This window comes from Rhinatrema bivittatum, chromosome 6 (assembly GCF_901001135.1).
Source record: "Rhinatrema bivittatum chromosome 6, aRhiBiv1.1, whole genome shotgun sequence".
In the NCBI taxonomy this organism is placed as follows: Eukaryota; Metazoa; Chordata; class Amphibia; order Gymnophiona; family Rhinatrematidae; genus Rhinatrema; species Rhinatrema bivittatum.
This window is the reverse complement of record NC_042620.1, coordinates 239,076,196-239,095,519: the sequence shown is the minus strand read 5'-3', so window position 1 is coordinate 239,095,519 and position 19,324 is coordinate 239,076,196. Positions and strand designations below refer to the sequence as shown.

Below are 19,324 nucleotides of genomic sequence, written 5' to 3'. Positions count from 1 at the left end.
TGATTGGGTGACTAAAGAATTGGATCAAGACACTCTATGTGATCTAATTGGATTTCAGCAAAGCTTTTGATACGGTCCTGCATAAGGGGCTTATGAATAAAATGAGAAGCTTGGGAATGAGCGTGTATTACAAACTGGTTGACGGACAGAAGACTGCATGTGATGGTAAATGGAACCTACTCTGAAGAGAGAACAGTGTTAAGCTGAGTGCCGCAAGGATTGGTGTTGGGACCAGTTCTGTTCAATTTCTTTGTGAGCAACATTGCGGAAGGGATAGAAGGTAGTTTGTCTATTTGTAGATGATACTAAGATCTGCAACAGAGTGGACACCTCGGAAGGAGTAAAGTGAATGAAATGTGATTTTAGGAAACTTAGTCAAAGATATGGCAGCTGGGATTCAATGCCAAGAAGTGCAGAGTCCTGCATCTGGGGTGCGATAATCCAAAAGAGCTGTATGTGATGGGGGGGGGGGGTGAACAGCTGTTGTGCATGGATTAAGAGAAGGACTTTGGGGTGATAGTGTCTAGCGAGCTGAAGACTGCAAAGCAATGTGACAAGGCAATAGCTAAAGCCAGAAGAATGCTGGGCTGCATAAAGAGAAGAATAACCAATAAGAAAAAGGAGGTGATAATCCCTTTGTATAGGTCCTTGGTGAGGCCTCACCTAGAGTACTGTGTTTAATTCTGGAGACCGTATCTCAAAAGGGACAGAGACAGGATGGGTGACCAAAATGTTGGAGAGTCTCCATTAAATGACTTATGAGGAGAGGTTGAAGGACTTAAAATATGTATACCCAGTAGGAGAAAAAGTACAGGGGAGATCTGATACAGCACTTCAGATACCTGAAAGGTTATAATGAAGCACAATTGACAAACCTTTTCTTTTGGAAAGAAATCAGTAGACCTAGGGTTCACAAAATAAAACTCCAGGGAGGACTCAGAACTGTCAGGAAATATTTCTTCATGGAGAGGTGATGGATGCCTGGAATGCCCTTCCAGAGGTGGTGATGAAGACAAAAACAGTGAAAGAATTCAAAAGGGACATGGGATAAACACTGTGAATCCCTAAAGGCTAGAGGATGGAAATGAAGAAAAAAGTGCAAAGGGATAGCTTGCTGGTGCAGCAGTTACTACCCTTAACCAATAAGCCTTTATACTGTTGATGCAACTCCAACTTTGCTCTCTGCTTCAATGGCAAGGGGAAAAGAGGAAAAGGGGAATTGGATTCAGATAGCAACCAACAAGGACCCTGACTTTTACGATTGGGGAAACAAATAAACATGGGGGTAACTTGCTGATGCGTCTGTTTCTACCATTAACTAATAAGCCTGATACTTTTGATGCAACTCCAACTTTGCTCTCTGCTTCAATGGCAAGAGATAATGGGGAATTGGACTTAGATAGCAATAAACAAGGGCCCTGACTTTTATGGTCTGGGAAACTGATAAGTATGGGGGTGACTTGTACAGCACAGCAGATACTACCATAAGCTTGCTGGGTAGATTGAGTGGACCATTTGATCCTTTTTCTGCCATCATATCTATGTTTATATATCTTATGTTCTTATGTTATGTTCTTATGTAACAGCACAAGAACTTGGTAATTATCCATACTATTAAGCATTGGCCGTTATTAAAACACTCACTTGATTCTACTAATTTTGAAAATTATCACCCAATCTCTTCCTTGCCATTTTTGACACATATTTTAAAAAGAGCTGTTGACAAGCAGTTGACAGAATATTTAGAGGAGAATCAGCTTCTCAATCTCATTCAGTACAGATTCAGGAAACACTATTTGACAGAAACTTTATTACTTTCATTAACAAATACACTTTGGCGAGGATTTGACAGGGGTCAGTTACTTATTAGTGCTTCTAGATCTTTCAGCAGCATTTGATACAGTAAATCACTCATCTTGTCTTAAAGAATTTGAATGCTCAAGTCAGGTTTTGAATTGGTTCTCTTTTATGTCTAAAAGTTAAAATAAGAGACAGTTTCCGACTGGGCAATAGTGAAGACAGATGTAGCTTAAGGATCCTCATTATCTGCATCTCTTTTTAATGTTTATATAGCACCTTTATGCAAATTGTTAGGAGGACCTGGACTAAATGGACACTCTACCTGGGCAACAACAAGCTAGGTGGAGAGAACATTGTCCAAATCTCATCTTGGAGTGAGTTTCCTCACTCCGAAGGCCAGCAAATCTTCACAAGAGACTACTGTACTGTTCGTACGTCTCATGTTGAATGTGAAAGCGGCCCCCAACCCCCTACACTCATACCTAATCCCCACCTAGAGTTACTAGGTGGGCCTACCATAGGGATACAAATACCTGTCTAGGGAGTAGACACTATAGCAAGTCTCTCTCTCCCTCTCCCGAACACTGAAACAGGCTGTCTGGACACTTTCGTGCACTGCGATGATTTGTTGGTTGTTTTATCGCGCACCGTGAAGATGTTTTCACAAATACATTTGCGCAAATCGCGAAAACATCGCGGCACGCGAAGTTTCCCCGCTGCACGAAAAAAGCCTCATTTGCATGGGAAACGCCCCTTAATGCATTACCAATGCGATATTGGAAAATGAGGCCCATAGTTCCCAAGTGGTCAAATCCAGATATTTTAAGCTGAGAGTCTTAAAAAGGTTAATGATTTTACTTGAACCAGAAGATTTCAGAACTGTTTTGCAAACAATTGTATTTGCAGGAATGGGCTATTTTAACTTGCTTTTAATGGGACTTCCTGATAATTTATTGAGGGCTGTACAACTCCTCCAAAATTCAGCCACTAGGGTTCTGACAGACACTGAGATATGATCATATTATACCTGTAATAGCGGCACTAAATTGGTTATCCATTAAACAAAAAATTGAATACAAAATATTACCTTTGATCCACAAGATATTAAATAAGGAAGATACATTTTGGTTACATATACACACCTCGGCATACTCTTCAATCCAGTAACAAAGGTCTACTGGTAGTTCCCAACATAATTCAAGCACACCTAGGTGAAGTAAGAGCTCAGGCAACATCAGCTGCAGGGCCAATTTTATGGAACAAAATACCAGAGTTTTTATGTGCTATGACTGATAGCAAGGTTTAAAAAAAAAAAAAAAAAAAAAAAAGTAAAAAACTTGGCTGTATCAACAAACATTTGGAAGAAGTAGCATGCTTAGCAGCAGGAGTGTTATTTGTTCTTATTTGTGGTTTTTAGTTTGTGTTATAATATTGTTTTATTCAAAGTTATTGTTAATTTTATTTATAATGTATCTTTTAGATTGTATTATATAAGTTTTTTTTATATTTTACTAATGTAAATTTATTTTGATATTGTAAATTGCTTTGACCTTTGGATTAGTGATTGATAAATGTAAAACAAAAAAATAAATTTTGTACCCTGTAATTTTAATTATCTTGGTTATATATTTTTTTTCTTCATTTTTACTCCTTTTAACCACTTTGGGATAGATATTCAAATGCTACTTAGCAGAATAAGTAGGATTTATCCAGCTAAATGGCAGCCATTGAATATCTGGCTATATTCGGCAACCTCAACAGGTACAATAATTACGTGCAACCCCTCTGTCTAATATATAAACATAATAACTATGCCAGAGGTAAGTAGGCAAAAATCCAAAGCCCAATAATTAAATAAATTTATTATATATATTAACTTTGTATAACATGCTGGCTTATGTGAAACATATATGCGTCCTAAAATCTAATACCTTAACATAAATAATGTCTCATTCATACTGCATACATCCATTCATTCAATAAAATCGCAAAACATATACATTGTAAACATCATAACATTAATTAACACATGTCCAAAAATACCCCTATTAACGTCAATCTACCCGCTCCATATACACAACATATATTTAAATCCTCTCATGACATTAATTAACACATGTCCAAAAATACCCCTATTAACATCAGTCTACCCGCTCCATATACAATTAACATATGTTTAAATCCTCTACTCCGACGAAAAGAATGTTAACAGGAGAGTAGTGGACCGCATTACGGTTTTCGTGATCCCGATTGTAGTCGAGTGGAAAGCTTGTTAAACAAAAGTTTATACGAGCGTTATTATGAAGGTTTGTCATCCATTGTGAAGATTCGTTTGAATACGGCCAAGTGGTTATCGGTGGTCCACATAAGGAATACTCATGGGAATAATCAGTATACAATAGTGCATGGCTGAATGAGAAACATATACATGGAAGGAGCTTTACAAATCATTGGGTTAAACACATGATTGGGAGAAGAACTGAGAGATCAGGAAATATCAAAAGCAGAAAATTTATAAAGAAAGTGACCCTGATTTACAAAATATAAAGGTTCCCTGAGGAAGCCTGTATTTACAGGCGAAACGAGTAAACTCGTCGGAGTAGAGGATTTAAACATATGTTAATTGTATATGGAGCGGGTAGACTGATGTTAATAGGGGTATTTTTGGACATGTGTTAATTAATGTCATGAGAGGATTTAAATATATGTTAAGTGTATATGGAGCGGGTAGATTGACGTTAATAGGGGTATTTTTTGGACATGTGTTAATTAATGTTATGATGTTTACAATGTATATGTTTTGCGATTTTATTGAATGAATGGATGTATGCAGTATGAATGAGACATTATTAATGTTAAGGTATTAGATTTTAGGACGCATATATGTTTCACATAAGCCAGCATGTTATACAAAGTTAATATATATAATAAATTTATTTAATTATTGGGCTTTGGATTTTTGCCTACTTACCTCTGGCATAGTTATTATGTTTATATATTCGGCAACCAGCATTTAGCAGATAAGTATTTATCCAGTTAAGTAAACAGCCGGATATCTTGGGGGTGGACAATGGGCAGATCAAGGTGGGGCAACTTATCCGGTTGTCATATTCAGCTCAATAGCAGGTCTAACGTTAACCGGGTTCAAACATCAGCAGTTTGACCCCTGTAGTTCAAACCGCTGTTGTTTGAACCATATAGAGTTGTAGAGACAGAAAGCCCTGCAGTTCAAATAATGGGGCTGAGATTTCAACCCTGGGTCAGAAGAAGAGGTGTGATATTTATAGTAGGACCCTGCCAAATGAAAGATGTGGGGATCTGTGGGAAGATAAGATGTAGAAGGGAGAGCAGGAGAGCAGGGGAGCAGGGGAAGAATGGCACCGTCACATGTGGGTCACATATGATTTAAGACCCACATACCTTTTTCCATCCCTATTTGCTTATGCATAAAAAGAGATCATTTTTTGTTTTAGAATATATCCGGATGGGTTGTGAATGTTATAATTACTGTGTACAGTTTAGAGAATTTTTATTTTTTTTTACAAGTGGCATATTAAATTGAAAGACTAAATGAATAAATAACAGTTGGGTAAAAGTTAAGGGTCACAACCAAACAGACCTATGGGTCACAATTTTGGGATCAGAGTATTACATAACTATTATAGATTATAAATAATTATGTTAAATTTTAAGTTAAAACATTTAATAGAGCCTTCAAGCTCATGTTGTATACAGAGTGAGGGCACACTTTTTTTTACTTGGCCATAGGCGCCAAATTGCCTGGCTACGGCTCTGGCTGCTGCAACAAGCCCGGTGAGATAGAGAGCTGGGAAATAACGGTGGGGGTGTGAGAGGAGAGCCTGCCAGCACTGGCACGGACCCCTGAGCTGCTGCCCGAGGTTTGGAGGAGGATGGGAAGTCCCTCTCCCGATGGATGAAGGATGGTGGCGGGGTGATCACGATATTCATTAATTTCTTGGACGACCCCACGGAAATGAGGTGGAAGCAAAGTGACTTGGAATGCAACATTGCTGCCGCGTGAAACAACGTTTTTGAGTTTTGGAAGTGTGTGTGTGGAAAAGGGGAGAGGGGGGCAGGGGGCGGGCGCCATCTCATCCCTCGCCTCAGGCAGCAGATTGCCTTGAGCCGCCCCTGAGTGTGGCCATTTTGTGATTGTATTTTGTTTCCCAAGTTTCTTGACAGCATGAATAGGCCCATGTCCTGCAGTATCATTCTGAAATCTGAACTGTGACAAGTTTATTCAGTTGCATGGAAAATACAGATGAAGAGAACAATTTTCAAAGCCATAACTGCAAGTAAAACAGTGGTTTATCCATGGAAATGAGGTCTTTCAAAATTGCCTGCCCTATATGGGAATAAAACTATGAACATAGTGCCACTATGTACATAGTTCTACCTAAGTGAAAGGTGATGTTCCCAGGGGTGGAGTTGGGGAAAGGCTTGCAAGTGCATGCATAATTTCAAAAGCATGAACATAACTTTATCCAGAAAACATGCCCACACAAAAAGAAGGTGCAAAGTTGAGAGAGAATGTTTTTTAGGAAGTTTTCAAAGGGAAATTTTTCACTTGGGAAATTGGTGCAAAATCTGTTAGTAAACGGTTAGAAACATTAATATTGCTACTGCACCTTCAGTACAGAATAGATAGTACTCTGCAAAATAAGATCAAATGGTTACAGTTAGGGATGTGAATCGTTTTTTGACGATTTAAAATATCGTCCGATATTTTTAAATCGTCATTAATCGTTAAAGAGTGCGATACAATAGAAATTCCACCGATTTATCGTGAAAAAAATCGTTAATCGGGTTAGTGCACACTAACGGGAGTTAGGACACAACCTAAAAACCCACCCCGACCCTTTAAAGCAGAGCTTTCCAAACTTTTCATGTTGGTGACACACTTTTTAGACAAACATAATTTCACGACACGGTAATTCAGTCTACTAGTAAACCAGAGGTTAAAGGTTAAACGAACGAAACATATTTCGACAATTTATGTATGTTTCCTTAAATATATACATAAATAAAATGTTTCACGACACAACCTATCTCATGAAAACCTTAAATTTATATGAAAAATATATATTCCAAGATTCATGTTATTGTTATAATTTATTTATTTATTTTTATTTATTTAAGGATTTATATACCGGAAGTTCCTATATAATATACATATCACCCCGGTTTACAGGGAACAGTAACTATCGCTTCAATTAGTGGTTTACAATGAACATAATTAATCCAAGTAACAGAATAGTATATAATATTGCTAAACAGTTAATAAATAACATGCGAGTTAATAAGTAAATAACATGGTTATATTATATTTATGAGAAACAATAATAAAACAAATTGTCTGTCCCCGACACACTCATCTCTCTCCTCCCCCCAGCACATGTCTGGCCCCCACACACTCATATCTCTCCCCCTCAAGCACATGTCTGTCCCCCCAGCACGTTTGCCCCCCACTCACTCATCTCTCTCCCCCCAGCACATGTCTGGCCCCCACACTCATGTACCTCATCTTTTTGATTGTTGCCAGTTAAGTGCTTCACTCCCTTCCATGATCACCAGACACTGCTGCTTGCAGTCAGTACTCCTCATGGCCAGGCCTCATCGGCAGCAGCAGCCAATGCAAGGATGGCTGGGCTCGTTCTACCCACCAAGCCCCCCCAAAAAAACGCGATTGACAGCAAAAATCACCCAATAATAAGCAACCCATAAACTGAAAAAAAAAAGTGAATCTCTAGAAAAAAAAAAAGCCCAAACTCGCATCAGAGTTGACCGGGCTTGCGCGACACACCTGCACACTGCAGGCAACCCACTAACGTGTCCCGACACACAGTTTGGAAAGCTCTGCTTTAAAGGGTCGGGGTGGGATTTTTGTTTATCGGCCGACAGCCCGAGCGCGAGAGAACACTTCCAGGACCCCCGCTGGACCACCAGGTAATTTTAAAACGTTTTTTTGGGGGGTCGGGAGGGTGGTGGAGGCTAAGGGAGCGGTTTTAAAGGGTCGGGGTGGGTTTTTTGTTTATCGGATCGGGCGCAACCGATAAAAAAAAAAAAAACGATCGGGCCAGACGAAAAAAAATGCACGATTTGAACCGGAACCGAACCGATTCCAGTTCCGATTCATATCTCTAGTTACAGTGTCCCTGCCTTTAAGAATTACTAATCTAAGTTTGAGCAAAGGAAGGTTAAGTGACTTGTCCCACGTCACTCAATGAATCTCCGGAGGACAGGGACACCAGGTGGTTCATTCTTCTAGGCTCACCAATCACAATGCTACCATTACATTATTACTTAAATGTTTAATCAAGAATGCCATGTGAAAAAGTCCAAACAACAACATTAACCTCCACCACCAAGATGCAGCTCTCTGTTTCAAAGTCTTCATAGTTATACATTCTTGGTGCACAGTTCAAAACACCTCCTCAGGAATAAATTCATACTTGGCTACTAAGTAAACAATTCAATTCAACATCATAACACTTTTGCTTTCCTTGATTTTGTGATGGACACAGTCAGATATTCTCCAACAGAAAGTTACAGCTATGAGTCTGCTGAAGCTCAATTTAAAAAAGAATTACAGTGGCTAGGACACTACCAAGAATTGCTATTCAAAGAATTGCTATTCATGAATCACTGATTATTGAATTAATAAATCTGTACAGTAATAAAGCATAACATAACAAATCTTTAGTAAGCAGGCCAGTTATTAAGAAATATATAGGCAGACGTGGAGAGCAAATTTATTTACCATAAATGGGGTTCTCTGTAGACAGTAGGATGAATTAGCCATGACAGGTGGATGACATCATCTGATGGTGCCAAATGGACCTCTCTTCTAGCTCAGAAAGCTTTAGCTACTGAGCATTCGTTGGAGTTCCCGCATGCAAAATGCCTCGTAAGATCCTCAGTCTATTGTACAGCTTAGCTTTAGCTAGGTAGCTGACTCTCCAGAGAGGCAGGTGGATATTAAGCATGACTAATTCAACCTCTGTCTACAGAGAACCCTGTTTATGGTAAACAACATTGCTTTCTCTGTCAACAAGCAGGGCTGAATTAGTCATGACACATGGGGAATCCCATGTTGAGGGCTGCCGTAGAAAACTTACTGGAAAAGCAACCTGGACAGCCCCTCCACCCCCCCCCCCCCCCCAAACAGAGAGTGGACTACTGGGAGAAGAGGCTGTGCAAATTTGCTTGCCCAAAGTTTGTCATTTATGGAGAGATTGTCTAGACAGTAATGGGACGTGAACGTGTGAACTGATGCCCAAGTTTCAGCTTTGCAGATGTCTTCAATGGAGAAGATTCTTAGGTGAGCCACTGAGGTAGCCATGGCTCTCACTTGATAAGCCTTGGCAGAGTCTGTGATCTGGAGATCAGCCAAAGCATAGCAATGTGCAGTATAGTCTGATAGTCAGCTGAACAACGTGAGCTTCACAATTGCTATTCCCAGTCTGTTAGGATCATAAGAGAAGAAAAGTTGAGAAGCCCAACAATGTGAGTTTTCTTTAGATAACAGCCTAAACCCTTTAACTGTCCAGTGAATGGAGGGCATTTTCCCCCTTATGTGCACGAGCTACCGGAATGAATGTATTCAATAATGGCTAAATTCAAATGAAACTACTTTTATTTATTTATTATTTTTATATACCAACATTTGATCTCAATTGAGATATCACACCGGTTTACATTCAGGTACTGTAGGTATTTTTCTATCCCCAGAGGGCTTACAATCTAAGTTTTTGTACCTGAGGCAATGGAGGGTAAAGTGACTTGCCCAAGGAGCGACAGCAGGACTCGAACGCTGGTCTCCTGAACCCTGCTCTAACCACTAGGCTATTCCTCCTGTTGCGGTCCCCACCGCTTCCCCCCACTTAGGGCTCAACCCTGCCTACCTCCGCTTCAGGAATCGCCGCGTTCCGCCCACTCTGGACCCCGGGGGCTTCTCTCACTCCACGTGGCGGCCGCCATTACGTGCCTGCTTCTCCTCCGTCTTGCGCGCTCAACTCCCAGAAGCCTGGCCCCGCCCGTGCTGCTGACGTCACGCCCCAGTCCCGATATAACCGGCGCTCAAACTCTCTCTCATTGCCTTGCAACGAGGTTCACAACTGCATAGTTGTTCTTAGTTGCGTTCCTGGTGATCTCCACGTTTCCTGCTTCTGACCCCGGTTTGCTTTCGACTCCGCTTCAGCCTGCTGCCTGCCTCTGACTCCGGTTTGCTTCTGACTCCGCTTCAGCCTGCTGCCTGCCTCTGACTCCGGTTTGCTTCCGACTCAGCTTCAGCCTGCAGCCAGCCTCTGACCCCGGCCTGCTTCCGCTTCAGCCTACAGCCTGCTTCAGCCCCAGTTTGCTACAGACTCCGCTTCAGCTTACAGCCTGCTTCAGCCTCCGGTTTGCTACAGACTCCGCTTCAGCCTACAGCCTGCTTCAGCCTCCGGTTTGCTACAGACTCCGCTTCAGCTTACAGCCTGCTTCAGCCTCCAGTTTGCTACAGACTCCGCTTCAGCTTACAGCCTGCTCCAGCCTCCGGTTTGCTACAGATTCCGCTGCCGCCCGCTGCCCTGCCTTCAGCTGGCCCTCGGCCCTGTACAGCCGGTTCCCTGCTTCCCGGGTACCTTGGACTTCCTATCCTTACTGTTTACTCTGGTCCCGGCCTAGCCCATCTCTGCCTCTGGACTCTCAGTCTGTACTCCAAGTCCCGAGGTCCCAGTGCCCTACGGGCTCCTCCCGGGGGGTTCCTGGGTGAACACCTCCTGCCTGTGGCTCCGCCTCCCGGCCTACCCTGTCACCCTAGGTAGGCCGGCCCAAGGGTCCACTACCTCGCCAGCAGTGTCCGACTGCAACACCTCCTCCCCTTTTGGTAGTAACTTGGGGTGAATGAGGAGCATCAGTCTGTTGTGAAAAAAACTGTTGGTATGGAGGATACCAATGCCTGTAGTCCACTGTCTCTTGTAGCCCAGTGTTTCCTAGCCCTTTCCTGGAGGCATATCTAGCCAGCAGGGTTTTCAGGATATCCATAATGAATATACATGAGATAGATTTACATATATTGGAGTCCCAATATATGCAAATCTATCTCATGTATATTCATTGTGGCAATCCTGAATACCTGATTATTTAGATGTGCCTCCAGGAGAGAGTTGGTAAACATTGTTCTAGCTGACATGATGCCAATACCACTTCCCAGATGAGAAACTTTAAGGAAACTGAACAGCAATTTGCAGGACGGCTTCCTTAGTTGGGCCAAGACAATAATGAAATCCCATGGCACCAGTGGCTTGCAATGGGAGATCTCGTATGCCATAAACCTCTCATGAACTTTGACAGTAGATGATGTATGGAGATCAGCTTGCCATCCACTTGAACATGGTAAATCACAATGGTACTGAGATGCACTTTGTCCAATGACGTACTAGGCCCAACAAGGAGAGGGAGAATAAGTACTGAAGCAAATCCCATGGAGCACAGGCAAATGGATTCAGGGAGCCTACTTGACACCAAAAGGAAAATATTTTCCATTTAAATCTGTATACTCTTCTGGTGGAAGGCTTCCTGGCCGAAATCACAAAATCCTCAACTTCCTTGGACAGTGATGAGACTAGCAATCACTCAACATCCATGCTGTCAAACTGACAAGAGATGAGGTTTAGGTGACATAGACAGCCCTATTCTTGATTTAATAAAGTTGGATTTGATCCCAGAGGGCTGATCTACAACCTGATGAGGTAAAAGAACCAGACTTTCCTAGAGCAATAAGGATAAGGTGCATCCAGTCTGAATGTCTCCACACTGTTTTCACTACCAACAGGAGTGAAGCAAAGGCATACAGTAGATATACATCCCACTTGAGCAGAAAAGCATCTGAAGTAGATCTGAACTTGCTTTGTTTTGACTTTCCTGCTGTCCTCTGATGTGAACAAATCAATTGATGGGTGGCCCCAGAAGTAAAACAATCTATATTCTACCTTTTGCTCTAGAGACCACTCATGGGGATGCAAAACTATTCTAGGGCAATCCACCAACGTGTTGGCAATCCCAGGATTGTAGGCTCTGTAGCTGCAAGCCCCCTCTCAAATTTAGAGATTCTTGGCAGAGAGTCCATGACCTTGTACCCCCTTTGTTCATGTAAAACAAGTGCTACTTGATTGTTGGTTTGGATAAGATTTCTCTTTCCCTGAAGGAGATGCAAAAACAAATGTGCAGTCATGAGCGCCTCCATCTGGGATAGCAGCGGTGCCAGCGCTGCTGGAATCGTGTCGTGACCGGTTCCACTCTCGGTGCCGGTGTCTGTGCCGGAGGGACCTGGAGTCGTTGCATCGCCTTGTCGATGGCCTCCTGGACCAGCCGGTCCAGTTCTTCCCGGAGACCTGGGGCAATCAGATCCGGCTCCGTGACAGAAGAGGGAGGCTGAGGCACAGTTGGAGGGACCACCTTTACAGGCGGAATCGCGACTCCCAAACCCCGATCGGGTGAGGGTGGCCTTGATGTCCCGGTCGCAGGAGTGGTTGGTGCCGTCCTGGACGGGGCTTCTTCGATGGTGGCGAGGTTGATGATTTTGCTCCCTCGACGGTCCGAGACTTACGATGCCAATGGCAATGTTTTTCCCTTCGATCCCCTCGATCTTGAGGGGGAGAAACGGGAGTCGATGGCCATGAAGACGTCGATGGCGGGCGGTCACCAGACGGTTGTCGATGGTGGTGTGACTTCGGTGCCGGTTCCGATGACGTCGATGCGATGGACGGCGTTGGGGTGTGAGCACGGAAAAGGAGTCCCATCTTCTCCATTCTGGCTTTGCGACCTTTTGGTGTCATGAGGGCATATTTGGTGCAAGTCAGGACACCATGCTCACGGCCTAAACACATTACACAGACTCTATGAGGGTCTGTGAGACATGGTGCGAGTACAGTCCGGGCACCGACGAAAACCCGACGCCATGGCCATAGAAAAAATTGAGCCGCGGTATGGTCGATGGCCAGTAGGCCGCGAGGGCCAAACTCGAAGTTAATCGATGAAAAACGGTGAAAAACTTACCGGAGTACCGCGGCCTGAGAAAAGTCAGAGGAGGGACCCCTGTGGGGCAAAATAATTTTAAATAAGTCCGTGAGGAAAATTCCTGTCAGGAATGTGTTCAGAGCTCCTAAACCACGGAAAAAAGAAGACTGAAGGGGGACCCCTGCTGGCTGCAGGGTTAGTGCCATGCTGGGCATGCCCAGTAGGGGCCAGTCAAAGTTCTGGAAACTTTGACAGAAGTTTTCCGTGATTGGGCTCCATCCTGATGATGTCACCCATATGTGAGGACTACCATCCTGCTTGTCCTGTGAGAAATAATCTTCTCTCATTTCTTTTAAATGAGCTGCTTGCATACTTCATGGAGTACCGCCTAGTCCTCGTATTATCTGAAATGGTAAATAGCTGTTTACTCATTCAAATCCTTTCATGATTTTATAGACCTCTATCATATCCTTGCACAACCGTCTCTTCTCCAAGCTGAACAGACCTAGCCCTTTACCCTTCGACATAGGCCCTTTATCATTTTGGTCGCCCTTCTTTGTACCATCAACAGTGCAAATATATTCTTTTTGAGATGTGGCAACCAGATTTGAACAGAGTATTCCAGGTGCAGTCTCACCATGGAGTAATACAGAGGCATTGTGATATTTACCATTTTATTCACTATTTCCTTCCTAATAATTCCTAACATTGTTTGCTTTTTGACCGCCGCGGCACACTGAGCCGACAATTTTATACACTATGATGCCTACATATTTTTCCTAGGTAGTAACTCCTAATATAGAACCTAACATTGTGTAACTACAGCAAGGATTATTTTTCCCTATATGCATCAGCTTGCATTTGTCCACATTAAATTTCTTCTGCCATTTGGATGCCCAATCTTCCAGACTCGCAAGATCCTCTTGCAATTTATCACAATCCACTTGTGATTTAACTACTCTGAAAGATTTTGTCATCTGTAAATTTGATCACTTATTCGCCGTACCACTTTCCAGATCATTTATAAACATATTAAAAAGCACCAGTCCAAGTACAGATCCCTGAGACACTCCACTGTTCACCTTTTTCCACAGAGAAAACTGACCATTTAATCCTACTCTGTTTCCTTTTAACCAGTTTGCAAGCTAAAGGAGGACATTGCCTGCTATCCCATGAATTTTTAGTTTTCTTAGAAGCCTCCCATGAGGGTCTTTGTCAAACACCTTCTGAAAATCCAAATACATCTACCTGTTCACCTTTATCCACATGTTTATTCATACCTTCAAAAAAAAGTAACAGATTTGTGAGGCAAGACTTCCCTTGGGTAAATCCATGCTGGCTGTGTCCCAATGAACCATATCTATGTATATGTTCTAGTGATTTTGATCTTTAAAATAGTTTCCACCAAAGTCAGGTTCACCATTCTATAGTTTCCCATATCACCACTGGAGCCCTTTTTAAATATTGGGCTTACATTGGCCACCCTCCAGTCCTCAGGTTCAATGGACGATTTTAATGATAGGTTACAAATTACTAGTAATAGGTCTGAAATATGTTTTAGTTCTTTCAGAATCCTGGGGTTTACACAATCCGGTCCAGGTGATTTGCTACTCTTCAGTTTGTCAATCTGGCCTATTACATCTTCCAGGTTCACTGTGATTTGGTTAAATTCATCCAAATCATGATCTCTGAAAACTGTCAAACTGTCTCCAGAATGGGTATCTCCCCAACATCCTCATTAGTAAACACCAAAGCAAAGAATTAATTTAGTTTTTCCGCAATGGCCTTATCTTCCCTAAATGCCCCTTTAACCTCTCCATCTGGCAGTCCAACCGACACGCCTCTACAGCCAACTTCTTATCAAATTCTCTCTTAGCCTGTCTTTTCAATGTTTTACATTTAACTTGCCAATGCTTATGCTTCTTCCTAATTTTAGGAAGATGTTCTTTTGGCTAAAAGAGCCACTTTTAACTTGCTTTTTAACCATGCCTGTAATTGTTTAGCCTTCCTTCCACTTTTCTTAATGCGTGGAATATATCTGTACTGCGCTTCTAAGATTTTTTTTTTTTTTTAACAATCTCCACACCTGTTGTATACTCAACCTTTATAGCTGCACCTTTCCGTTTTTTTTCTAGTTCCCTCATTTTAACAAAGTTTCCCTTTTACAAGTTTAGTGTTAGAGCTATAGATTTACATATTGTCCCCCTTCCAGTCATTAGTTCAAATTTGATCATGTTATGATCACTATTGCCAAGTAGCCCCATCATCGTTACCTCCCTCACCAAATCCTGCATCCCACTAAGAATTAGATCTAAAATAGCTCCCTCTCTCATCGGTTCCTGAATCAATTGTTTCATGAAGTAGTCATTTATTCCATCCAGGAACTTTACCTCCCTAGTAAGTCCTGATGTTACATTTACCCAGTCAATATTGGGGTAATTGAAATCTCCCATTATTACTACACTGCCAAATTGGTTAACTTCCCTAATTTCTCTTAGCATTTCATCAGCCATCTTATTTTGGCCAGGTGGATGGTTGTATACTCCTATTGTTATACTCTTCCTCAATACACATGGGATTTCTACTCATGAAGGTTCTACTGTGCATTTCGTCTCTTGCAGGATTCTTATCCTGGAAGACACTATGCCATCCCAGACATAAAGTGCCCACCTCCTCCCCACCCCCCCCCCCCCCCCACCAAGTTGATCTTCCCTATCATGGTGATATAATTTGTACCTTGGTATAGCACTGTCCCATTGTTATCCTCCTTCCATGAGGTCTCTGAGATGCCAATTATGTCTAACTCATCATTCACTCCTATACACTCTAACTCTCCCATCTTACTTCTTAAACTTCTGGCATTGACATATAGACATTTCAAAGTGTTTCTTGTTCATATTAACCTGCTTTTCAGCTGACAGGGATAATTTGAAGCCTTTTAACTCAGGTGATTCTTCACTTATAGGACTACTTATGGACTACTTTTACTTTTATTGGTATGCCCTAATTCTCCTGTTTCATTAGTACTATCCTTCACAGATATCTCCCTCTGAACCATGCGCTGCTGAGCAACTGTCAACTTTTCCCTTGTTCTAGTTTAAAAGCTTCTCTCTCTTTTTTAAAGGTTAGCACCAGCAGCCTGGTTCTACCCTGGTTAAGGTGGAGCTTGTCCTTTCAGAAAAGACCCCCCCTTCACCAAAAGGTTGCCCAGTTCCTAACAAAACTGAATCCATCTTCTCTGCACCATCATCTCATCCACACTTTGAGACTCTGGAGCTCTGCCTGCCTCTAAAGACCTGTGCATGGAACAGGGAGCATTTCCTCGAGGTTCTGGATTTCAGCTTTCTACCTAAAAGCCTAAATTTGGCTTCCAGAACCTCCTTCCCACATTTTCCAATGTCACTGGTGCCCATATGTAGCATGACAGCCGGCTCCTCCACCGCACTGTCTAAAATCCTATCTAGGTGACACATGAGGTCCACCACCTTTGCACCAGGCAGACAAGTTACCAGGCGATCTTCAGGTCCTATCTACATTCCTAATAATTGAATCACCAACTATGACAGCCAACCTAACCCTTCCCTCCTAGGCAGTAGCCCTGGGAGACTTGTCCTTAGTGTGCGAGGAGACCTTCCCTCCTCCAAGGCAGCACCTGGAGTTGCCAGACTGAAGTTGGGACTTGGCTACTATGTCCCTGAAAGTCTCCATATACCTGTCTGCCTCAGCTCCTCCAGGTCTGCCACTTTGACCTCCAGAGATCAGAATCGTTCTCTGACAACCAGGAGCTCTTTTGTGATTATAAAACTCCTAGCTGCATCAACAGTACAGGTTACGCTCACAAAATATATGTTCAAGTGTGGGTTAAACTGTGTGTGCGGCTGAACGCATCTTTCTGCGTCGGTCTGTCTGATCAGGACAAGCATCCCAGGCATTTGTTTGAACTGCAGTGTAAAGGATCAAACACTACCTGCAGGCCAGCTCAGAGGAAATGAGCTCTCGGATGAGAAGAGTCAGAGAGCAAAAGAAGAAATCGCACTACATGCAAAACCCGTTTCTCCATGCACACATTTTGGCGTGTTAAGGTTTAAACTCACTGTCATCAATATGCCTGTAAATTTAGGAAGTTTAATTTCAAAGTGGCCCTGGTCTCTTAAGATAAGCTATCTAGCCTGTAAATTAGTACTGAGGCACAACACCATCATTTTCTTTTAGGAGCAGTTGTACACTGATAAGAAGCTGTGATTTTGCAGAGCAGAGTTTAAACATCTTTGATGCCAGAGACCTCCTAGAAGCCTTCCTAAACTGATCCAGACTGGCTGGCTACCTTTTCAAAAGTATGTTTCTGGTAGAGTTGGGGGAAGGGTGCTTTAATAAATAAAAAAAAAAAAGATTACATAAAAACTCGTTTTCTAAAAAAAATTCTGTTTCTGGTTTTTTCTTTTCAGTTCATCTTTTTTCTTCTCTCCTCTTGTCTTTCTGCCCATTTTATTGCCTTCTCTTGAGACACCTATTTTTGTTTTATTCTTTCCTGTCTGCTCTCTCTCTCCCTACTACTGTCTCTCCTTTTTTTGTGCTCCCTCTACTATGTTATTTTGACACCATTCCCCACTTCCCCTGCACTCACAATTGGTCCACTTCACCTGCTGGCTGGCTCCCTGCACCTACCAGTCATCTAGTCAGTCATTTCCCTCCTCCACCACCAGCTAGCCAGCCCCAGCCACCTCCTCCACCCAGCCAACACCCTGTGCCTAGCCACCTCTAGTCCCCCACATCACCCCCTCCCCCAGCTAGCCAGCCCAAGACACAGTACCAGCTGAATTCCTACAAGCCCCCAGCCAGCTACCCCTCTTTCTCTACCCCCAGACAGACAGCCACCCCCTTCCTTCTCCATCCAGCCAGTACCATTTCCCCCCCACGCCCCACAATCAGTTGTTCAGTGGATGGCACCTACAGCAAGGAAGTAGTGATATACAAAGCACTCCATGGACCAGCACCAATCCATTGTTAACACTGTGCTAAAGGACACTCATGAATTCTATGCTGGAGTTATATTCAAAATATTTTCCCTGTCCTATGCAATGGCTAAAAGAAGGGATTTACAAATCCAAAATTCTCTCTCACTGAATTCCATCTTTTCCTGTTGGAATATTCTTAATTGTTGGAAAAAAATCAGCAGAACTAGGGGCCACGATTTGAAGCTCCAGGGAGGAAGATTCAGAACCAATATCAGGAAGTATTTCTTCACGGAGAGGGTGATGGATGCCTGGAATGCCCTTCCAGAGGAAGTGGTGAAGACTAAAACTGTGAAGGATTTCAAAGGGGCATGGGATAAACACTGTGGATCCATAAAGGATAGAGAATGGGAATGAAGAGAAGAGCCCTGGGGGTGGATTACTGGAGTGGAGGCTACTACCTGGTGATTACTACCCTTACTCAATAAGCCTTTGCACGGTTAATGCAACTCCAACATTTGCATTCAGATAACTACCAACAAGGACTGAACTTCACAATCTGGTTAAACAAATAAGCATGGGGGTAGCTTGCTTATTACGGTGATTACTACCCTAAACCAATTAAGCCTGATACATCACTTTGAATGCATAAACAGTGTTGCTCTCTGCTTCTACGGCAGGGGGAAATATGGAAAACAGGATTACATTCAGACTACATCCAACAAGGCATTGATCTGTGCAGTTGGGGTAAATAAGCATCAGGGTAACTTGCTTGATGCGGCAGTTACTACCCTTAACCATTAAGCCTTATGCTCACCCTTGATGAAATTCCAACATTACTCTCTGCATCAGTGACAGGGGAGGGCAGGAAACTTGAATCAAACAGTTACCAACAAGGGCCTTGAAGTTGGTGGTTGGTGAAACAGATAAGTATGGGAAAATAAGTGTGGGAGCTTGCTGGGCAGACTAGATGGGCCGATTGGTCTTTTTCTGCCGTCATGTCTATGTTTCTATAATAAAAACAGCAGTCTGTTCAAGCAGGAGCTCTACAGTCTCAATAAGATTTTACTGTTGAAAGACATGAAAAATTAGAAAATGAAATGGACAGTGGATATGGAGATTGCAACTCATTTATCATTTTTTTTTTACTGTCTGATTCAATGTCAGTTACTTGCTTGCTGCAGTATATAGTGCTTTCCGATGTTCTTGTATATCCTGCTCATTTAGTTCTAATGCATGAATCATTTAGCACAAGCTGTAGCTAACTGAACAAATAATGAAAAATCCCTACAGAAAAAGTTTTACAACTCTATCTTACGTCTGAGAGTGAGCAACAGGGAACGGATCTCCTCATTAGGATCTGCCAGGTACTTCCAAGTAACCCTGACTGGCCACTGTGAGAGACAGGATGCTGCGCTCAAAAGAAAGTTGGTCTGACCCTGCTGGCCATCTCTCAAGCTTTAAATATTTGTGCAGCATCCATTAAAGATGGAACTGCCAAAAACTTGTTTAGTTTTCCCACCTTCATGCTTGTTCTAGTAGCTATACTG

General features: G+C 42.6%; 1 protein-coding gene across 4 annotated transcripts in view; it reads right to left on the bottom strand.

Moving 5' to 3' along the window:
* GPC3 (glypican 3) overlaps positions 1–19,324 on the bottom strand; it is an 883,509-nt gene that overhangs the window by 798,077 nt on the left and 66,108 nt on the right. The window lies entirely within an intron of this gene.